Below are 7,316 nucleotides of genomic sequence, written 5' to 3'. Positions count from 1 at the left end.
GAGGTATGTGTGTGTGTGCGTGCGTTCAGCCACTCAATCACGTTTTACTCTTTGCGATCCCATGGACTGTAGCCCACCAGGCTCCTCTGTCCATGGAATTCTCCAGGCAAAAGTACTGGAGTCTGTTGCCATGACCTCCTCCAGGGGATCTTCCCAACCCAGGAAGCAAACCTGCATCTCTTGGATCTCCTGCGTTGGCAGGCGGGTTCTTCACCACTGCACAACCTGGAAAGCCTAGACAGGAGGCATACATGCTATTAAACTTTTGTTTGATTTTCTCCTATTCATCTGTCTTTTAAACTGACAGGGATGTCTCAGATAAGAATCTAGAAAAAAAGAGGGAAAAAAAAATTTTTTTTTTCCTTCACAAGTGTTTATATGTGTAAACACAGTTGATCTTCACAACAACCTTTCAAGGTAAGTACTATTATAATCCTAATTTTACAAGTAAGGATAATAAAGGAATTATTATTATAACAAAGGTGAAGTAAATTGGCCTAGATTTATATAGCTAATAAGTGGTGGAGAAGGATTCAAACCCAGACTGCCTGGCTCAAAAACCTCAGTGGTTGACTGCTACACTATATTGTCTTTACCCCTGTATTCTTAGTCAGAATTCATATAGAAAAATTTACATTAAAATAAATGCTCCAAATATAGCTGCCAAGCAGCTATGCAGACCCTGTAGAAAATGTATACTTTTATGTTGTTTGCAGAAATGAATAAAACTATTTATTAAGATTGATGTTTAAATAAACATTTTTGTCACTTTATATTTCCATATGAATATGAAATAGGCTCATCCTCACTCGTGTTCAAAATAAAGTTTCCTCTCTATAAGTCTCTGAATAAAAACAGAAATGATGATTTGTGTCTGGATGAGCTACACATTACCAGGTGCTTTTAATAGTTAAGTTTCACATTAAGCAAACATTTGCCATGGAAACATCTGGAAAACAGACCACACAAACAGCATTTTACACAAGGGAATCTACTTAAATCAGTTGCTCTTTTTAAAAATTGGCCACCCTGTTCATGCCAACTGTATACACTTAAAAGCATATGAGCTATAAAAATGCCTCATACTTAAGAAATCAGCTTTTCATTATTCTCAAATATTTTATCTGCTAGCTGGTGACATGCCATAGCCAAGGGCTTTCCTTTTCCTGTTATCAATTCTGCCATGAAACAAAGCATGGTTAGGAGCACTCTTCTCATCTGCTATGAAAAAAACATTATCAAAGAGAACCTGAAAATGTAAGGAACAGGCCCAAGAAAGAAAAGGACTACGTGGGCATACCTTGGTGCAGGGGTCGCCAACCTCTGGGATTTAATGCTTGATGATCTGAGGTGGAGCTAATGGAATAACAATAGAAATAAAGTGTAATAGCCACAAAGTTGTGTCTGACTCTTTGTGACCCCATGGATTGTAGCCTGCCAGGCTTCTCTGTCCATGAAATTCTCCAGGCAAGAATACTAGAGTGGGTTGCCATTCCCTTCTGCAAGGGAGCTTTCCCAGCCAAGGACTGAACCCCAGTCTCCTGCACTGCCGGCAAATTATTTACCATCTGAGCCACCAGGGAAGCCCAATAGAAATAAAGGGCACAATAAATGTAATGGGCTTGAAACATTCCCCCCTTCCACCTCCCCAGCCCTGGTCCATAGAAAATTGTCTTCCATGAAACCAGTCCCTGGTGCCCAAAAGGTTGGGGACTGCTGATACATAACTGAATAGCAGCTTATGAAGAATAAGAAAGTTTGGTCTAAAACAATGATTCTTAACTGAGAGTTAGTGTAAGAAATATTAGTTTGGCCAAAAGGTTAATTTGGATTTTTCCATAAGATGTTACAGGAAAACCCAAATGAATTTTTTGGCCAATCCTATAGATATAGAGAAACCATAGCTCCCTCTGAGTCATAAATTTGGGAAGGACAAAATAAATATATATTCAAAAAGTTTCTCAAATGAGTTTGGTGTACTCCTAGTGGGGGGAAAAAAAAACAACTATAAATCAATGTTTCCAAAATTGCAATTTTGAACACTCTTCCAACAACACAAGAGAAGATTCTACATATGGACATCACCAGATGGTCAACACTGAAATCAGATTGATTATATTCTTTGCAGCCAAAGATGGAGAATTTCTATACAGTCAGCAAAAACAAGACCGGGAGCTGACTGTGGCTCAGATCATGAACTTCTTATTGACAAATTCAGACTTAAATTGAAGAAAGTAAGGAAAACCATTAGACCATTCAGGTATGACCTAAATCAAATCCCTTATGATTAGACAGTGGAAGTGAGAAATAGATTTAAGGGACTAGATCTGATAGAGTGCCCGATGAACTATGGACGGAGGTTTGTGACATTGTACAGAAGACAGGGATCAAGACTATCCCCATGGAAAATAAATGCAAAAAAGCAAAACGGCTGTCTGGGGAGGCCTTTCAAATAGCTGTGAAAAGAAGAGAAGCAAAAAGAAAGGGAGAAAAGGAAAGATATTCCCATTTGAATGCAGAGTTCCAAAGAATAGCAAGGAGGGATAAGAAAGCCTTCCTCAGTGATCAATGCAAAGAAATAGAGGAAAACAACAGAATGGGAAAGACTAGAGATCTCTTCAGGAAAATTGGAGCTACCAAGGGAATATTTCATGCAAAGATTGGCTCAATAAAGGACAGAAATGGTATGGACCTAACAGAAGCAGAAGATATTAAGAAGAGGTGGCAAGAATACACAGAAGAACTGTACAAAAGAGATCTTCATGACACAGAAAATCACAATGGTGTGATCACTTGACCTAGAGCCAGACATTCTGGAATGTGAAGTCAAGTGGGCTTTAGAAAGCATCACTACGAACAAAGCTAGTGGAGGTGATGGAATTACAGTGGAGCTATTTCAAATCCTGAAAGATGATGCTGTGAAAGTGCTGCACTCAATATGCCAGCAAACTTGGAAAACTCAGCAGTGGCCACAGGACTGGAAAAGGTCAGTTTTCATTCTAATCCCAAAGAAAGGCAATGCCAAAGAATGCTCAAACTACCGCACAATTGCACTCATCTCACACGCTAGTAAAGTAATGCTCAAAATTCTCCAGGCCAGACTTCAGCAATACGTGAACCATGCACTTCCAGATGTTTAAGCTGGTTTTAGAAAAGGCAGAAGAACCAGAGATCAAATTGCCAACATCCACTAGATCATCAAAAAAGCAAGAGAGTTCCAGAAAAACATCTGTGTTTGCTATGTTGACTATGCCAAAAGCTTTGACTGTGTGGATCACAATAAACTATGGAAAATTCTGAAAGAGATGGAATGAATACCAGACCACCTGACCTGCCTCTCGAGAAACCTATATGCAAGTCAGGAAGCAACAGTTAGAACTGGACATGGAACAACAGACTGGTTCCAAATAGGAAAAGGAGTACGTCAAGGCTGTATATTGCCACCCTGCTTATTTAACTTCTATGCAGAGTACATCATGAGCTGGAAGAAACACAGCTGGAATCAAGATTGCTGGGAGAAATATCAATAGCTGCAGATATGCAGATGACACCACCCTCTTGAAAGTGAAAGAGGAGAGTATAAAAGTTGGCTTAAAGCCTAACATTCAGAAAACTAAGATCATGGCCTCTGGTCTCTCACTTCATGGGAAATAGATGGGGAAACAGTGGAAACAGTGTCAGACTTTATTATGGGGGGCTCTAAAATCACTGCAGATGGTGATTACAGCTATGAAATTAAAAGATGCTTACTCCTTCGAAGGAAAGTTATGACTGACCTAGATAGCGTATTAAAAAGCGGAGATATTATTTTCCCAACAAAGGTCTGTCTAGGCAAGGCTATGTTTTTTCCAGTGGTCATGTATGGATGTGAGAGTTGGACTGTGAAGAAAGTTGAGCACCGAAGAATTGATGATTTTGAACTGTGGTGTTGGAGAAGACTCTTGAGAGTCCCTTGGACTGCAAGGAGGTCCAACCAGTCCATCCTAAAGGAGATCAGTCCTGGGTGTTCATTGTAAGGACTAATGCTGAGGCTGAAACTCCAATACTTTGGCTACCTCATGGAGAAGTGTTGACTCATTTGAAAACACCCTGATGCTGGGAGGGATTGGAGGCAGGAGAAGAAGGGGAGGACAGAGGTGAGATGGCTGGATGGCATCACTGACTTGATGCACATGAGTTCGTGTGTACTCCGGGAGTTGGTGATGGACAGGGAGGCCTGGCATGCTGCGATTCATGGGGTCATAAAGAGTCGGACACAACCGAGAGACTGAACTGAACTGAATGAGTGGTCTGGGTCACACGTTAAAGATACAGGTTTCTAGGACCTTCATCTGCAGAATATGAATCAAATGAGTTTGGCAGTGGGGGTAGGGAGTTTATTTTCTTATTATGCAAGAACACTGTGTTTCACACTGCACTAAATCAATATTTTATTACACAGTGTCCTGTAAGATATATTGCCAGAAAATAATTGTTTTGTCAATCATTGCATACAAGAGGGCCCTCTGTGGAGATTTCTAAACAAGGACTAGGATAATAAAGATTCTTAATAACATTTTTGCTGGTAACAAAGAAATCCCTCAAACAAATACCTTGTTTGACCCATATACTAAGAAACACATCTTCTCAACTGACAATCTCTTAATATTTCTTGAATTAACATTCCCAAACCCATACTTTGGGAAATGTGTGTGTGTGTGTGTGTGTGTGTGTGTGTATAAGAATCACCTACCTGAAACCATAATCAATACATTTAGTCCAATCACACAAATTAGAAAAAGACATTCCATTTGGGGGGGCAAATCAAATAAAAATTATAAGATCAACAAAAAGGTACTTTTCCCCCTGAAGTTTTAGTCCCCACATTGTCTCCAGGCTGTATATACAACCTATACAGCTGTCCACAGTGATCCTGCTCACCAGAGCAGAGTAAACTTTGTTATTGTTGTTCAGGTGCTCAGCTGTGTCCGACTCTTTGCGACCCCATGGACTGCACCACGCCAGGCTTCCCTGTCCTTCACCATCTCCCAGAGCTTGCACAAACTCATGTCCACTGATTCAGTGATGCCATCCAACCATCTTATCCTCTGTCGTCCCCTTTTCCTCCTGCCCTCAATCTTTCCCAGCATCAGGGTCTTTTCTAATGAGTTGGCTCTTCACATTAAGTGATCAAAGTATTGGAACTTCAGTTTCAGTATCAGTCCTTCTAATGAATATTCAGGACTGATTTCCTGTAGGATGGACTGGTTGGATCTCCTTGCAGTCCCAGGAGCTCTCAAGAGTCTTCTCCAACACCACAGTTCAAAAATACAAACTTACTTTTTACCAAAATGAGACTGCTCCTGAAGGAACATTTGCTCTCAGTCCCAACTTTGAAGAGATGTGAGGTAATAACACTGATGTGCAGTCCAAAACCATCACGGTTACAAGGAGCACTCAAGTTGTAACGATAGGTACACTAGGTATGATTTCATTATGGGGCAAGTCAGAGTAAAGCTGAATATGGGTAGAGTAGATGTGAGCATATTGTGAAGACATGCAGAAGTTCAGTTGCCAGTTTGTATAAAACAGGTGTGCAGAGATTACTAGTCACCACAAAACGCTTTTTCATTTTCTCTTTTTATATGATAGAACTCTTGATATTTATTTGGGTGAATGAACGTCTGGAATAAATTGCACAATTTATGGACTCCCTTCCTTGGATTTGTGGCTATAGTACTAAGGGCTCACCAATGACATTCAAAAGAAGAGTGAAAGTGAAGTTTGCTCCGCCATGTCCAACTCTTTGCAACCCCATGGGCTATAGTTCATGGAATTCTCCAGGCCAGAATACTGGAGTGGGTAACTGTTCCCTTCTCCAGGGGATCTTCGCAACCTAGGGATCAAATCCATCTCTCCCACATTGCAGGCAGATTCTTCACCAGCTGAGCCAGCAGGGAGGCATATAAAGGAAAACTGTATGTGAAAGTTATAGGCAGTGTTCTTAAAAGGAGAAAGTGCATCCTGACCCTTCTTTTTTTCCTTCTAACTTCTCAGTAAAATCAAGAATGCTTTGACTAAGTGTGGCCACCTTGGATGATGCAATAAACTTAGGAATGGAGTCTAGGCAAAACAGACTAAAAATGAGCTTGGATTCCTGAAAGCATAAATGGACATATCATCTATCTTTTGGCCACCTACCCCCAGACTGTTTTATGAGAAAAAAATGGACTTTTATCTGACTTAAGTCACTATTATTTGGGTTTTTCTGTCACTTGCGACCAGATTTAATCTTCAGAAAATTCAGTATGTGTGGTTGATACATGAATTCCCAAACCAAGTTATTGTAATTTTTAAAGATTACTTTTATTGCTTCCTGCTTTCCATTAGTAGCAGTAATTAAAACTTGATTTTGCTCCTATAATTCTGTCTAAATTCAAAAGGATTTTTATGTGGTTTTATATGCACTAACAGCTAAGTTTCAGGAAAAGACAAAGCGTCTATCTTAGCAGCCATTTAAGATTCATTAAGAGTCTTAAACTCAGAAAAAAGCATATCTGCAATATGAACATACTTTCATCTTTGAAACTATTTCCTGGCTGAAAGGAAAGATTAAAATATTCCTGTAGTAAGGTTTTTTTCCAACTTCTTAACTTATCTTGTTGTTGTTGTTCAGTCACTAAGTCCTGTCCAAGTCTTTGCAACCCCATGGGCTGCAGCATGCCATACTGCTCTGTCCACTATCCCCTGCAGCTGGCTCAAATTCACGGCCACTGAGTCGGTGATGCTATCTAACTAACCATCTCATCCTCTGCTGCTGCTTTCTTCTTCAGCCACTGCTGAGTTTTCCAAATTTGCTGGCATATTGAGTGCAGCATTTTAACAGCATCATCTTTAAGGATTTTAAATAGGTCAGCTGGAATTCCATCACATCCAAAGCTTTGTTCATAGTCAGGCTTCCTAAGACCCACTTGACTTCACACTCCGGGGTGTCCAGTTCTAGATGAGTAACCATAACTTCATGGTTATCTGGGTCTTTAACACCTTTTTTTGTACAGTTCTATTCTTGCCACCTCTTCTTAATTGTTTTCTTTTCGGTCCTTATAATTTATGTCCTTTATTGTACCCATCTTTGCCTGAAATGTTCCCTTGATATCTCCAATGTTTTTGAAGAGATCTCTAGTCTTTCCCATTCTACTGCTTGCCTCTGTTTCTTTGCATTGTTCATTTAAGAAGGTCTTCTTTTCTTTCCTTGCTATTCTCTGTAGCTCTGCCTTCAGCTGGGTATACCTTTCCCTTTCTCCCTTGCTGTTTGCTTCTCTTCTTTTCTCAGCTCT

Source organism: Ovis canadensis, chromosome 3 (genome assembly GCF_042477335.2).
Source record: "Ovis canadensis isolate MfBH-ARS-UI-01 breed Bighorn chromosome 3, ARS-UI_OviCan_v2, whole genome shotgun sequence".
Lineage (NCBI taxonomy): Eukaryota > Metazoa > Chordata > Mammalia > Artiodactyla > Bovidae > Ovis > Ovis canadensis.
Note: the sequence above shows the minus strand (reverse complement) of the source record.